The sequence below is a fragment of the Coturnix japonica genome, chromosome 2 (genome assembly GCF_001577835.2).
Source record: "Coturnix japonica isolate 7356 chromosome 2, Coturnix japonica 2.1, whole genome shotgun sequence".
NCBI lineage: Eukaryota > Metazoa > Chordata > Aves > Galliformes > Phasianidae > Coturnix > Coturnix japonica.
Window position 1 is genome coordinate 90,738,958 of NC_029517.1, and position 16,188 is coordinate 90,755,145.

Genomic DNA, 16,188 nt, shown 5'->3' on the forward strand with positions numbered 1-16,188 from the left:
TTCGGAATAGAAAACAAGACGTTGACAGGAATGACAAATTCTGTTTCAAAATATTCTGAATATTTTTCCATTTTTACTGCTTGTGCTTTTAAATATATATTTCCTTTTTGTCCTAAAATAATAAAAGATAGATGCTCCTGTGTGGTAAGAGGAATCATATAATCATAGAATGGCCTGGGTTGAGAAGGACCTCAAAGATCATCCAGTTTCAACCCCCCCGCCATGAGCAGTCACCCAGATCCACATTCAGCCTGGCCTTGAATGCCTCCAGGGATGCGGCATCCATAGCCACCTTGGGCAACCTGTTCCAGTGTGTCACCACCGTCTGAGTGAAAAACTTCCTCCTAACTTCTAACCTAAACCTCCCCTATCTTAGTTTAAAATCACTCTCCCTTATTCTAGTGCTATCCACCTCTGTAGACAGACATTCCCCCTCCTGTTTATGTGCTCCCTTCAAGTACTAGAAGGTGAGAGTGAGGTCTCCCCAGAGCCTTCACTTCTCTAAGCTAAACAAGCCCAGATCCTTCTATCCACTCCTGTAGGTATTTCTTTTGTCCTGGTGTGTCCAACCCACCAACAAACTGGTATTGTGAGAGGATAAAGCTCAGCTCTTCTGGTAAGTGTACCTTGGGCTGGGGAGATGTTTGTCCTGATAGCTGCTTTGCTTTTGGTCTTAGTGATTTCTGGGCAAGGCAGCTTGCCATCCTGTGCCCAGCTTTCCTTAGCAGGTAACCTGAAAGTGAAACATTTGAAGGTTGGCTGAAGAAAATTCCCCTAAGAGGTCTCACAGCTGCTCTTGTAGAGCACTGACAGAGTTCTATTGAAAATGTGGACTGTTATCCTCACCTGCAATGCATGAGTGGACAATACTGAGTGTGAAAAGGCTTTCTCTCTCCACTTCTGTTTTGGAAAGTGTGCCTGTTGCCTTGGCACCAGAAGTAGCTAGCTGTGTCTATGACATGGCATCAATAATTGTCCTGAAAGCACCTGAAATATCGCAAGAGAACATGTATTTTGATAATATCTTGCTTCTACTGCTTGTTAGGGTGTCTTGGTGGTGTTTTTGTATGTTTCTAATTCATGCCAGCTCTTTCTGTTAAATCTTTGATCCAGCCTACATGGGGAGAAAAGTTGATTTTTCATAAATCACTAGCAGCACCTTTCTCTGGGGGACATTTGGCAAGATTGTTCTGTCACACACAGTGATGTAAATATTTCTTGAGGCATTTCTCTTTGGGCCACAGTACCTTTCTGCTAATCTGAAGCGCAGGTGCTGTGCCAGAGGTCCTGTCTATCTATAGTTGGAAGAACGCATCTCTTTATTTCCCCAGATTCTCATTATGAATCTGAAACAGATTCCTTTCCATTGAGCGCTGTAAATGTGAAGCTGTAGATAAATCTCCTTTGGTTTCAAAAAAGTATCAGTTCCATAATTGTATAATCTGATGATAGAATGCACTACCCCTCTTCCTTGCTCTTAAAAACTCCTACATTGTCTTTTCCCCTGCTGTAATATCTCAGATAATGATTTTTGTGCATTCAGCCCACTGTGTTCATTTTTTCCTTGAACATACACTACAAATAATTTCATTTGCTTAATATTTATGCTAGCTCTGTTTTCCCTGTTTATCTCTTTACAGTACTATATGTAAGACATAATTTTGGTTGAAATGTTTAAGGATCCTTGAGACAGTAGTTGGTTTTGAAAGCCACAATAATGCACAATCTCTTTACAATTCAGTAGAGATTACCTACATTTCACAAGAGGAAATATATATATCCATACAGTAAAAATTTTCAATTTATTTACTGTTCATTAGAATTATGGTACTTTAATATTCAACGGAAACAACACTTCTGATATTAGAATTAAGCTTTTACAAAAAATTATAAAATTACATAAATTAACAAAAAAATACAAATGCATGCAGCTTTTTTGCATATTCTGACCTATGGGAACAGCAGAGGAAAATGCTTTTGTTGCTGTTACTGAAATAAGATTCTTAAAATGTCAGATTGATCATGTGTTTCTGCTGAATTGTACCTTATTCCATTAGCTGGTGCTGTTGAGAATGGAAGAAGCTTCTGTGATAGATCTGTTAGTCATTTTCATCTTGAGCAGATATGTCTGTGCAGTTACACATCTGTAGCAATCTCAGAGAATAACATACTACAAAAGTAACAATCTCTTTGTGGGTTTTTTTTCTTCTAATGGAAGGCCAGATCTAAATCAATGTTCATGTTCTGGAAAGTTCTGCTGCCTCTTGGCAGAATTACTCAAGTCCCATCTGGATTCTTGCCAAGCTGCTTCAGCCAAGAGGTGAAATAGATTATATGAGTCAACCATTGCTTTAATGATCTTCTGTTTATTAACAAAGAGGATACAGAAAGCATATTTTTTTTCTGAATGCAGGAAGTATGAACAGCAGGCAATTTCCTTGCCTCTAATGTCGTCACTGCCTTTTTAGCCTACCCTGTGTACCATGGATTTATGTTTTTAACCTCTGTACGAGGACACGCATTCACAACTTCTCCTCTAGTTCCCTGCTCCCTGAGTCTTTTGGCATTTAGCATGTAGTGAATTCTGAACCTTCAGTTTCATAATACAAGGTACAGTAATGGTGTAGTTAAAGGGATTTCTGCCTACACCATCAGGAAGCTACAGTTGTTTCATTGCAACTAAAAGTTGACCTCTCTGTGACACAGCACTGAGGTGAATGCCTGAGATGGATAGAGTGGGTAGGGTAGGGAAATCCTTCAATTGGCTTTAATGCTGAAGAGCTCTATACTGTCTAAATGTGTCTTGATGGTACTGTGGGTATGACAACCCTATCTTACAAGGTTGAAAGTCTGTTTAGCCTCATATTCTGTATCCTATTGTCAGCCATAAGGAATGGCAACTGCCATGGGAAAACAGAAAGCTAAAGTACACAGTGAAAGAGAGACTTCTCTAGAATTTTCTCTTGTTTCTTTAGTGGGATGAAAGTTTCATACTTAAGTTGAATAGCCTATGATGGATCATCCTTTTATGGATGTGCTCAGTTATCTATTGAAGGTTTAGAGAAGGAAAAGATATTAGGTAATTTAACCTGAGTAACAGATTTTGTAAACCATCCCTTGTGAAATGTTAAAATTTCTCTTTAGTCCAGTGATGAATTTGAGTCTCTGTGCTTTCGCTAGTAAATATTAGGTAGGTAACTGACCACAACAAATACCTGTGTCAGTATTGAACTGTTTTAATTTTTTTTTCCTTAGTTCCTACAGAAATCATAAATTGATAAGAAGATGCAAAAAATTTAACCAAAATTTACTCTTTATTTCATTGGGCTTTAAAAAGCATCCCTTAAGATATGTGAAGGGTCTAAATATGTATCAGAAGTTTAATTTCTGGAGATGAAGCACAATTAGTTGTTTGAACTCTGGTGCTATAAGAAGTAAAAAAAAAAAAAAAAAAATCTGATGTATCAGCTGGTCTTGCCTTAAGCAAGAGATTTATGTACCTCTAGGTTAACATCAAGTGTTTAAGATGGCGGTCATAGCTGTGAGTAAACTAATCAAGCTGCGTACCCCGCCTATTTCCCTCATACTCCCTACTATTTTGAGACTCAAATTGGTTAATGAAATAATTAAACTCTTGATTTGAAGAAAAAAAAAAAAGAAAAAAAAGAAAAAAAAAGACACATGAAAAGGCTTTGAAAGTATTTAAGTAGCTTATTTTTCTGCATTTGGACAAAGTTCCAAGTCTTCTATTTACTCATTTAATCTGTCATTCCATTGCACCCAAGGGCAAAGTGTCATTTCTGTGTGCTTCAGTAATTCTGTACAGCACACAGAGAACAAACAAATATCAAGTGACTGATGTCAAAGTGGATTTCAGGCAGGAAGCTGTTTCCTCTTCTCCCCATACATTTTTAATAGAGATTTTCTTGATTGCAAGGTACTAAGTAGATTTCTGCCTTGGATTTTATAGATGTGTTCATAAGAGCAATGGATACAAAACTTGGGTCAAAAAGCTTATCAGAATACACTCTCTTTCCACCAACTTATGGATAACAGCTTGACAAATATCTGGATTGCAGAATGAACTAGGTAGCAAATCACTGTCCATTCCTGTTTTAATAGAATACTATGTTAGATAATAATATCTATAGCCTTTTCTTAGTATTGTTTCAAGCCTTGTATTGCCCAACACATTGATGAGGGATAGCAAAAAAGGTCTTAGAATTCACTTCCATGAACAATTGTTTTTAAGTAGATCCAAATTACATATCACCCTACTTTGGATGCTTTGGAGGCTTTCAGTATTTAGATAGGGTGTCATGGTATCAAAAATAAGTCTTCAGAGGTTTATGACACTAAAATTAAAGAGTTGGTTTATTGAACAGAATTTCCTGATTGCTTATCCTATTAAAATGAGAAATAAACAAAACAGTTAAGAAAAGGAAACTGCAATAATTAAAAAGTACAAGTAATATATAGCTTACTACACAGAAAAATATAAACCAGTTTTATGAGAAATTATACTGTCATTTAGAAAAAGTAGTCTCTATTGAGTAGATCTAGATTGGCTTTTTCTGACATAAACGACTGACAATTCTTTATTGATCCTGTATGATATTCTGATAAACAAAATAGTTCTCCATCATGCTCTGTGTATTTAAATGTCCAATGAGGAGATGAAATGTACATTAATTTAATAATTCTTAATATATATAACTGAACTTTAGGAGAATTAATATGTTTAGATAGAGGTAGCATCTGTGAGAAAAACAAATTCTAAAACTGCATTTCTAGCAGCTGTTAGCATTTAGGACAAGTTCATTCAAGGCTAATTTTGGATGACACAGTTCAAGCAAATTGAACCACTAGTAACTAGTAGTGTAGCCAAGATATTAGTATCTTGGTGCACAGAAACTTCCCTCTAATTATTTTTCTGGGGGAGACACATCATGAACATGATGTGATGGACATGGAATACACCATGGTGCTTCTGTAGAAAGGTTCCCCCATCTTTTTTCCTATCAATAGACATTTTATACTCTTGTGAGCTATCAGATTATTTTTCATCTGCAAGAAAATTATCATTATGTTCTCAACTTACTTTTTGAGTTAGAGGATCCAGAAGGCATAGACACTCCATTTGGTTGTATTGAATCAAAAGCCCTTGTGAAATGTGGTGGCATTGTGTGATGGAATGGAGAACAGAATAAAAAGTTTTATTAAATGTGATTTAAAAAAATCCTGTGTATTTACCTAAACATGTTGGGGAGCAGTACCATGCTTCTGGTTTGGTTTATAGGATTGCACTTAGCTTGAAGATGACCAGCCTCTTATACTGTTGTAAAAATTGTAGCTGAGCTTTGCTTGTGAAATGTATTCTTCAGCACTGCATCCTTTGGGGAAATAGGGGGCTAATTGGATCCTAGTTTATTTCAGTGGATTCAGTATACAGCTTACAGATTTCTAGGTGGTAGTATCTCAGTCTTTTCTTGTGACCAATTGCCATATTTTTAAGAAAAATTTCAGAATATTTTTTAAGTCTTTGTTACATACTTTACATTATACAAGTCAACAAATAAGAAAAAATAAATCAAGGAACTAGGTTTTCCCAGAGTTTATACTGACATCGTTTCACATCTTCTGATTTTATGACATGACACTAACATACTTCAGAAATGCTACCTGATTTCTTATAGAAATTTTAAGATAAAACCAAAAGGATACTCTAGTGCTTATCAGAAGTAAAACTGAACAATAAAACAAGATTAACTAGGACATTTACTGAATTTCTATTACTAGGTTTTGAAAATCATAACAGTAAAAATGATTTTTATGTTTTAAAGATTTGCACTCATGGAATATATCTGCAAAACCAGCATTTAATGTCAGACTTTACTTCCAATACAACAGAAAATATTGAAATTCTATTACTTGAGCAACAAGCAGTTGATAAATTAAGAACCAATAATGTGATTTAGCCCTGTTGCAATCAACTTAAATGACTAAATATATGAAAAGGTGTTCCTTGATAATCCATTTAGAAGTTGGCTGTGCCTAACCAAGGAAGAAGGAGGAAACATTTTCACAGTCTAAGCGAGTGTTGATTCAAGCAGGAGATGTAATAGCTCATCTTGAAATATGGTTGATTGGCTAGAAATAGTAATTGTAAGATAGCAAAGGATGAGAAGCAATATATTCCACAGAATGTGATTTTGCAGAGATTAAGCACAACTGTCAATGTCAAAAGCTACACCCACACATCAGACGTCTGCAGTTTCTTCCCTTAGAAACGTATGGACCACAAAGTTATAGAAAAACATTTATTTAGATTAAATAAAACTGCTATAGTAACTGTTCATTGGGTTGCTAACACAGTGAATTAACATAGTTTCCTGTTACTGTATTGCTAAAAAAGCACTTTGTACCAGTTAGTAAATTAATTTATTGGTCTTGGACTTTCCTGTGTAGCATTGCATCTTTGCATATTCCCTGCTTTTCAGTCAGAGTTTGACGTTTGAATTCAGAGCAGATTTAGTGGGAAAGGGGAAATATAACCAGTTGACAAGCTTCACACTCTGTCATTGCAGCACCCTGGGCAGGCTTAGTAGCCTATCACACAGTGTTGGAATGCTTTCACCTACCAAGGGAAAACCAGCATTAGTCTTGTGACAGCGAGGAGAGAGCAGGTAGACCTGGGACCTTCATCTGTACCAACATGGAGGTTTAATAGAACTGTTTCATGACTAGTAGAGAAAAGCTGTTGGCATACTTAATCCTTAGTGACAGAGCAGCTTGGGCATGATATGTGGAGGAATTTATTTTAAGTAACTAAATAGTGCTTCAGAGAAATTACAAACATTAGCCAACAGCTTAGCCGACTGCCTTGTTCTCAAGACCTCTCTCATTTATTTCCAGTGGAAACACAGCCTGTCTGTATAAAGTGAAACTATATGGTGAGCTTTGGATATGCAGCGCTGTTAATATTGTCACCTACTTTGGCTAGACCAGTGAGAGGTTTTCTTCTCTTGTTTGTCTGTGTGAGTGTGGGATGAACATGGAGGTGAGGTTGAGCCCTGACCTCAACCTACTGTCATAAATTTGTTCCCTTACAAATTGATCTCCTGATGAGAAATAGCCATCCTTGCTGCTGAGGGCTGTCCTTCTCGTACAGATGGCGTGTTTGTTGGAAAGATGCTTTGTGGTCTGCAGGAGAATTAATGAAGTGGCCTTCCTCTCCATAGGACATTAACAAAATGTTCAGTGAGCTTTTGTGTCCACTTATTCCAGTGACAGCCTACTGTGATCTGTTATGGATAAAGGTAAATGTATGCCTCCTTCGAAGTTGTAAAAATGCCAAATATTATGCTTTTCAACAACCATCTTGTGCAAGTAAGGCAATTTTGTGTCCATCTCCTGCATGGGACAGAAGAATCTAATCGGAATTTCAAGATAAGGCCAAACCAGACTTCAGTTCTTTCAATATAAACCAGACTTTTTATTATTCATTATTAGTTGCATAATGAAAGATCATCTGGTAGTTTGCCTGGTAGTTGTAAGTGAAAAACATTGTCATCTTCCTACTCTTCATTATTATTTAGCTGAAATCACATGCCCTGCCTTTGGTACAAGTATGTAGAAGAGTTTGTAGTTAATGGAGTTAAAGGAGATATTACCGAAACTTGAAATCATATTGTCTTCATACGGTAGTGCCTTTAGCCTGATCTTGAAATTCACGCTCTTTCATGGTCTATTAGACAGTGAATTGTCTTCTTAATGTGAAAATGAGAATACACTGAAAACTTTATCAGAATTGAAGATGTGAAATGTTTACTGTAGTACTGTACCAACATTGCAAAAGTTCCCACTAATAATTAGTAAATCCCTTTTGAAGTTTTATTATGGAATATGGATACCACTGTGAAACATATTGAACTAATCAGCTATGATCAAATTTGGAAATCTTAATGTAAGGAGGCCAATTCACTGTTCCAAATAACTTTCAGTCAATATTTGATCTTTTTAATTTGGGAATACCACAGGGATTCATCCTACTGTTGTATTATTTCTGACCTATTGCAGTGTTTGCTGGTGGGTGGCTGCCATTTGTTGACATAACACTTTTTTTTTTTATGGATCTGCTGATGTTATGCAACTGCTTCTCAGTTATACTGTCAAAGGAGAAGTGATAAAAGACTTGTGAAAAATATTTATTATCACACTTTCGTTAACATAAAAACATTTATGTTGCCTTTCTTCCTCATTCTCGAATGATTTTCTGGAATCAAACCATGTTTTGTATCCTTCAGTGCAGGTGTATTTTTGCCTATACCAATTTGTCAAATGCTAGAGTAACTGAGATTTGAAGTTAACATTTATCAGTACCCTATTTTCACAGATAGTGCAGTATCTTACTTATGTTTATTATGTGAGTGGGTGTAAAATCTCTACTGTAGCAAATATAGGACCACAGAACATCCTGAATTGGAAGGGACCCATAAGGATCATTAAATACAGCTCCTGGCTCTACACAGGACTACTCAAAATCCAACCCCTGTATCTGAGAGCACTCTCCAGATGCTCCATGAACTCCAGCACTCGGGGCCGTGCCCACAGCCCTGGGCAGCACGTTCCATGCCCACTGCCCTCTGGTGCAGCAGCTGTCCCTAACCCCCAGCTGCCCCTCCCCTGACACAGCTCCATGCGATTCCCTTGAGCCCTGTTGCTGTCACAGAGAGCAGAGCTCAGCATTGCTCCTCTGCTCCCATCATCAGTGTGCCCTCAACTCCTATGTCCAGATGATTTATAAAAAGTCAGAGGCGAACTGGCCCTAAAAATAGAGTCCTGAGAAACCTAGGAGTAAGAAACAGTAAGAAAAGATTAGAACTTATGTTGACCTTCTACATACAATATCAAAAGTTTGAGTTAGAAATCTTATTGGTGGTAATCGCTTGATTTGGCTCTGGGAGCTTAAACAAATAGCAACTTGTTACAGTCCATTAGACAGCTTGGTAAAAATACCTGGTCAATGAGATACTTGAAAACTGTTCCTGGAGTGGTACAGTGAATGTGTCGTACAATGAATAAAGCTCAGATGGGGTTTTCTTACACTGCTGAGTCTAGAAGTCTAAAAAAAGAGATAACTTAGATTTCTGTGCTTCTTCATAAACCCTACACATGTCAGAAACTTGGCATGCAAATTAAGTAGAGCTGCAGTCAATACTTGAAACAGCTCAATCACGTGTTTCTGTTCTGGCTAGAATATACATGTCATCAGTTGTTGGTGTTTGCTTGTTTGCACATGGACCAGTTGTTTGAACTTGCATAGCAAATGGTGCATTTATGCTCTAGATATGTAATTGCAGTTTATATTCAGTATGAGAGTCTTTCTAAAGACACTGGCATATGACAGCATCTAGCTTATTGTCATTTGGTAATGACTTCATATCTCTAGCTCAGAATCATCAATATACTATCTTCAATTTTTGTGCTTCAGTAGTTTCAGGTGCAACATGATGTTTGTTCAACTGTGCTTGCCATCTATAAAGTACATTAATGTACACTGAGGGAAGGCAAAGTGACTGGCAGAGGAATGAATAATTGCAATAATGACTGGTTGTTATGCTTGCTTATTCTGAGGCGTACTCTAATTAGCTATTTGGGAAATGGCTGCTTCCTACATAGGTGTCATCTGTATTGATTCCCAAGATGGAAGGCAGTTAATTTAATACTGAATGCTTCACTTCACCTATAAACTATATTGACTCCTGCACTTACTTCTTATGTAACCATATGCTGATATACTACTGTTTCCACTGTTGCCAGGTTGTGACAGGTCCTAGGAGAACCTTTAAAGAGCTGTGGATGAAGGAAGGTGAATGTTGGACTTCACCTGTGCCATGAAGTAGGAACAATTTTATGTACTCTTTCATTTCCTGTAGGCCTTGCCATAAACTTTAGTTTACAGACCAGTGCCAAGGACCTATAAAAGCTATTGCAAAATAAGTCCTTTTTGAATAAGTGTGAATAATGTTGTTAACTTTCCTATCTGAAATAATAAAGTGGATCAGAAGAGAGCTGCAGGAGCACATACAGGTGGAAGTCCTACTCTGGAAAGTAGAGGGCTACATTAAAACAGCACGTTAGAAGGAGAAGCTGGCCACTGAGCTAGAAATGTACTGAAATCAGAGGTGTTGAGCAAGTCAAATAAAACAACCATGGAGGAGTGTCTTCACACTTAAAAGCTAAAAGATACTCAAGTGCAGTTGCATCAACTATGTTTATCTGCAACTGCTGAGTTGATCTTGGAAGATGTAGTAATAAAATCAAGAACATGATAAAATGTTACATCTTATTTTTGTGCAGGTCTTTGCTGGTTTTAATTGCCCTCCAGTGGGCCATTTTGTATTTCTATGGTTTGATAGCATGACTTCCAAAATGTTGTTCTTTCTTCCTGTTCATTTTGGGGTCTGTGGAGAATATGGTTTTCCATTTGCATAAAAAGGAAGAGGAGTTTTTCATCTTTGCTTTCATCTGACATGAAACATTAATTTCACAAAACTTCCAAGTTTCTCAGATCTTTTTTTTTAGTCCATGTGAACTAGAAACCTCCTTTTTGGTGATCTGAAAACAAAGTAAAGTTTGGTGAATAAAAACAAGATTCACCATGTCTTTCTTCTACTTTCATTATTTGTTTTTATAGCAATTACACTGTTTTATTTGCTGTTTTGAAAGGACTTTTTCATAAGACTTTTAGCAAGAGAGAAAGAGGTGGCATTGGAAGTTTATAGATGTGGTTCTGTTTCTGGTTTTATACACTTTATTTGAAGGAAGATGAAGATCTGTGGGATAAACTTCAGGAGAAAGGAATTGAAATGTCACAAATGTGTGTCCCGGTGGCGCAGTGGTAGGAATGCCACGTTGCAACACCGGAGGGATGGGTTCGAATCCCCTGTGGTGCAAGTGGTAGAAGTGCCGCTCTGCTACACAGGAGGCTCGAATCCCGGGGGTTGGATCTCTAAGGTCCCTTCCAACCCGCATGAGACTATGATACTATGATATGATATGAAATCTAGCAAACTGATTACTAAGATGAAGGACTTCATTAAAAATGGTTGTTTGGATATTTATTTTTTTTTTTTAAAAAAAGGTAAACAAAGAAGAAATATTATAATATTTACATAACATTTACTTAACTCAAAGGCCACTGTAAAGAGGAAGGGAATTTATTTTTCCATTCTGTGAAAGGTATGAATAAAACTAACAGATTTGCTTTTCAGAGGGAATATTCAAAAGTATGTAAGTATATTCAATCTCTGATTTGCTAGAAGGACTGATAAAATCATCATCTTTAGTTCAACCCAGCTATCTTTCTATAACTTCCCTATTATTATGAGGAAGGAAGTTATAAAGGAGCACCCAAATGACCATTACTAAGAACTAGTTGTTCTTAGTTGGTAGTCCTCTAGGAAGAAGTTAGTTTAAAAGCCATAACTTTGCTAAGCAAGAAAGCTTTCCTTCAAAATTAGGAAATAAATGCTGCTAATATTAGAAATCTCTGTGATAATTATTGAAGATGCTGTACTAGATATGACATTCTTCAGCCAGTGGCTTTCTCCTGAGGTAAAAAGAGGCAAGACCTACTGTGTGCTAACAGTAAAGAAACTGCTTACAGTAAGAGTAATCATTCTAATTTAGACAAAATTTCTGTGTGCACTCAGATATGTAATATTGGAATGTTATGTTCTGTGTTTATTTTTATCAGTAGAGCACAGCTCAAGAAATGATAACATTTAGTGTAACTTCCTTTTAGTGCCCATACAGTTTTTATAGAAACTTTTATATGAACTTGTAATAAATATTTTTTAAAATCTTTAACAACACAGAAGTATGCCAGTCCTATCAGCAACACGGAACAGCAGTCTTCTCAGTCTGCAGAGATACATCTAGATCTTTTGATGTTTCATTTGTTCTACAAAAATATACAGTAAACTTTTATATCTTGGTATTCCTTTTGTGTGATGAAAGGTCATGATTTGAGAGCCTCCATATGAATGTGAATGGCGTACTGCTGTTTCACAGGAGTGGATAGTCGGGATCTGTTGTAAGAAAACAAAGGATAGGACACATTTCTGCATAATTTTGTACTTCTTCAGAAGATTGTTATGGGCATAGCATGCATGCTCCTGCTCATCACTGCTGAAAATATGCAGCTAATGGCATTGCCTATGTTGAAAAATACTATTTTGTAGCTGAGAATTTGCTCTATCAAATAGCATCATTTAGCTTGTAGTTTCCATGGAAAAAAAAAAAAAAAAAAAAAAACAGGAGGCATTTCTTTCTGAGAGACTGATGTATATCTTCCAACTTAATTTGGCCAGTCACAGTTGAATTATGTGTTATCATCAATAACTCCTAAGCATAACATACAGTTTTTCCAGGCAGCTAAGTAAGCTTTATGTACAACACAAGATCACAAGATAGTCACAGTGGACCTATCGTATTTTGTATGTGTAATAAAGTCAGTAATGTCAGCTCCAGATGTTTAAAAACATCCATCAAGCTCTGGAAATTGTTGATTTATGTTTCCTTTTATTCATCTTCTGGTTCCTGAGTTTTTAGCACTCCCTTGAATCTTGTTTTCACACGTCTGAGGATTAGAAACTTACTTTATTTTTAATGCAGAGAGTGAGTTTCTCACATTCTTTGTCACATACCATAAAACATAACTGTACTGCTAACACAAACTTGGAGTTTTCCTGCGTACAGCCTGAAGAAACTAAATGTGTCTAGTGAATGAAAAGTGATATTGTAGTACAGTAAATGTAAAGTTCATTTGAAGATGTCTTGGAGCTAATGGCCTGATCCATGAAAGGGAATGGCAAATGCAATATTGATATATGTAAGATGATGTTACTCTTAAAAAACCCTAATTAACTACTTCATTGTGCTTTAATTGAGTCTAGATAAGAACTCTAGACAAACCAATATGTGCACCATTTGTCTAGCAGGAAACACTGAAACATAAAATTGGTATGCGAGGAGGAAAGGGTTAATCCACAACAAAAGAAGAAACATTCTTTAAAAAATTAGAAATTACACAGGGAGAAGTTTCTTCACTCCAGCCCATGTAGACAGTAGGTACAATATTTTACAGATACAGGAATATAGATTCCTGTAGGCAGAAATGGAGTATTTGTTATGTCATCAAACAGTGACCTGAACCTGTCATATCACAGGAAGAAAATAGTTATTGATGAAAAGGAAAATTGAAAAAATTAGACTCATGCCTTAAAATCAGGATAAGAGTTTGAAAAACAGATCTGCCGTGTGTCATGATTATACAAATTTGTAATTTTCCTGATGTTTCTCCGGCATCTTTGAAGATGTTAGCCCAGTGCTATGATAACTGTATTTTGGCACCATAAGCAAACAAAAATTATACTGTTGGGGGATTTTACAAACGTCATATAACATTTTGTTCTTATAGAATCACAGTCATAGAATCAAAAGGTTGGAAAGGACCTACAAGATCATCTAGTCCAACCGTCTTCGGTTTGCTTTTTATCAAAGTGGTTCCTGTCAGTCCTCCAAGCTGCTGATGACTTAAGTGCCTTCAAGTGAGGATCAGGCATCATTTCTGATGGTGCTCCAAAGGCATGTACAGTTGACAGAACGTGGCCTGGAGAAATCCACTTGAGAGCTGATAGGATTGATCACTTTGATACGTGCTTACTTTCTTTAACCTACCTTCAGAAAATAACAATTCAGAGTTTGATTTAATTCTCAGTGCTTTCAGTTCCTTTTAACTAAATAACCCTGTTGAGTCTCATAAGACATGCTCTTAACACATTTATTGCTGATAATAGATTCAGCATAATTCTGACATAAAATTCACTATTAATAAATTTAGTTCCATATAGGAAAATTTAAAACCATTTCAATATTATGAAACCTAAAGTCAAACCATATAATGAAATATTATGCTGATAGAAAGTTTAGATGTCTGAAGAAATTGCGGGTACCCTGACAATTGTTATGATTCAGTACTCTTGTTGAAGGAAAATTTTAATACTTTTACCATTATTCTAATACTATAAAAAGCCTAAACCATTATTTATAGGCCTAATTTATACTCAGAAGATGCAGTGAAATTAGCTTTGTTGTGCTTGGTATTTATTCTGTTTCAAGTCTTCTGTTTCCAATTACAGATTGAATGGAGTTGGGTATCCAAAGAAGTACTATGTGCCAATGATTGTGGCTTGGATCTTCAGATTTCCACTAGTGAATATTTTCAGTTGCTCACATTTATGTCACATAATGCCTAAAGATAAACACAACTCCAGATTGTGTGATCTTATCTGAACCAGAACAACTGTGGAAGAGACACAGACAGTCCATGTTGTTGTCCTGCCATGTTAAGAGATACATTTGATAGGAAGCCCAGAAACCAGAAATTTTCTGTTCCAGTTCTTCTGCTAATTGCTGTTAATATTTCTACTGCCTTCGCATTACACATGGTTCATATTTCTACCTTTCAGAGTATCTTTCAGTGGTTCATTTACACAAATAAAATATTGGAGAGCTTCTTCAAGGTCAATTTAAGTAGAACTGGGAACAGACTTCACATTTCCATTACATTGGCACTGAGTCTCATCTGCTTTGCCAATCTTTCAACAGGATTATGGAAAATAATTTTTGTATTGCAAAACATTTGCACTTAGAAATGAATTTGGATGGTGTGATAATGTTCATTTTTATGTTTTCAGCTTGGAAAAACTATTCTGCTGAAAATAGTTTTGCATTCATCCTAATGTGTACACTCAGAGACTGTTATAGTATATTTTGCCTATTTCTTATAAGCAGGACATCTGCTGATGTCAGCTACAAAAATGTCAGAATCTAAGTTAATAAGCTTGTCTTTCAGACAATGGATCTCACTCTTAAAGGCATAACCTAAGTACATTAATGATATGGGGTGTCTCAAGATACTTACAGCCATCTTTACAGCCATTCCATTACAGGTTCAGTTTGAATCCTGCACAGTTCAGCAGGTTTTAGTTATCATTTTCATCTGAGACAGATTTGACATTTCTGTGTAATGAGCTTTTGGTGAATTTGGGTTTCAGTTCACTGTCCAAGAAGCTTTCTTAGCTCTTCAGTGGTGCAGAATCCTCTGGCGTTTGCTGGGTGCACAGCCCCTCACAGTGGGATCCTCTCTTTGTAGTAAGAGTTCATGGAGTAAGAAACATATTATGCTGACTGCACGCATAAGGAAGGAAGTTATTACACTTGCATCTGAAATGAGGTGAAGAATTAGAAAAAATCTGGCTTGCCCTTCTTTAAAGTCTTTGTAATTCTTTCCCCCAAAATTTTTGGGTTTACGTACTACTGTAAAGTTACGTAATACTGTCTTGGCTATTATTTTTTTGGGAAGAATATATGTACATTCATACAGAGGTTTTAATGTCATTGATACCACAGGCATTTATTACACCATTGTTTCCCAGATTTAGCTCAGTCTGTTATTTACTATTGCTTTACATTAAGCACCAATCTGTCTTTTAATATACCTCTGGGCTAGTTCAGGATCCCAGGTGCCTTCTGTTTCATGTGCACTCTATAGACAAGCATTGCTTTTGCAATGCAGTTGGACTTGTTTTGACCAAAGGGTTAGACTAGATGACTTTCAGAGGTCCATGCCAGCCATGGTTGTTTTGTGCCTCTGTTCACTGAGCCTGTCTGACCTGGCACAACATGGCTGCACAGCAGCCAAAGAGGAGCTGTTGCTGTACCATGCAGACCTACTTTTGCCAACCCTGTGCTACTCGCTTATGTTAGGCTCTCAGGATATTTTAATGTGTGGATGAGAAGAGCACATGCCACTTGAACTGCAGCACCCTTCTACTGTTCCTGTGCTACTGTCAGTGCTGTGGCACAGGCACTTTTATTTGTCTCCTTATGCCTTTAAATTCATCAAAGGAACTTTGATCTTTTTGCTTGAAAGTACATTGACAATTTATTTTAAAACAACTGACAAAAAATGGCTCAGTCTAGAAGCCAGAATGTGCTTAGGCACTTTTTAAATGCACATATTAATAAAAGCATGTAAATCCATAGTCTTTGTGTTAATCTGTGTGAGGCTATTATAGAGCTGTTGTGTACTGTATTAAGTAGATCTTAACCAGATAT

General features: G+C 36.6%; 1 protein-coding gene across 7 annotated transcripts in view; it reads left to right on the top strand.

The window, feature by feature from the left end:
* The window catches only part of DLGAP1 (DLG associated protein 1), a 368,200-nt gene that overhangs the window by 153,183 nt on the left and 198,829 nt on the right, over positions 1-16,188 (top strand). Inside the window, exon 4 of one of the 7 annotated variants that reach the window (XM_015855349.2) lies at positions 9,823-9,901. The exons of the other annotated variants lie outside the window; for them this stretch is intronic. The gene's annotated coding sequence lies outside the window, so the exon portion shown is untranslated. The remainder of the gene's footprint in view (positions 1-9,822; positions 9,902-16,188) is intronic. 7 annotated transcript variants of the gene reach the window in all.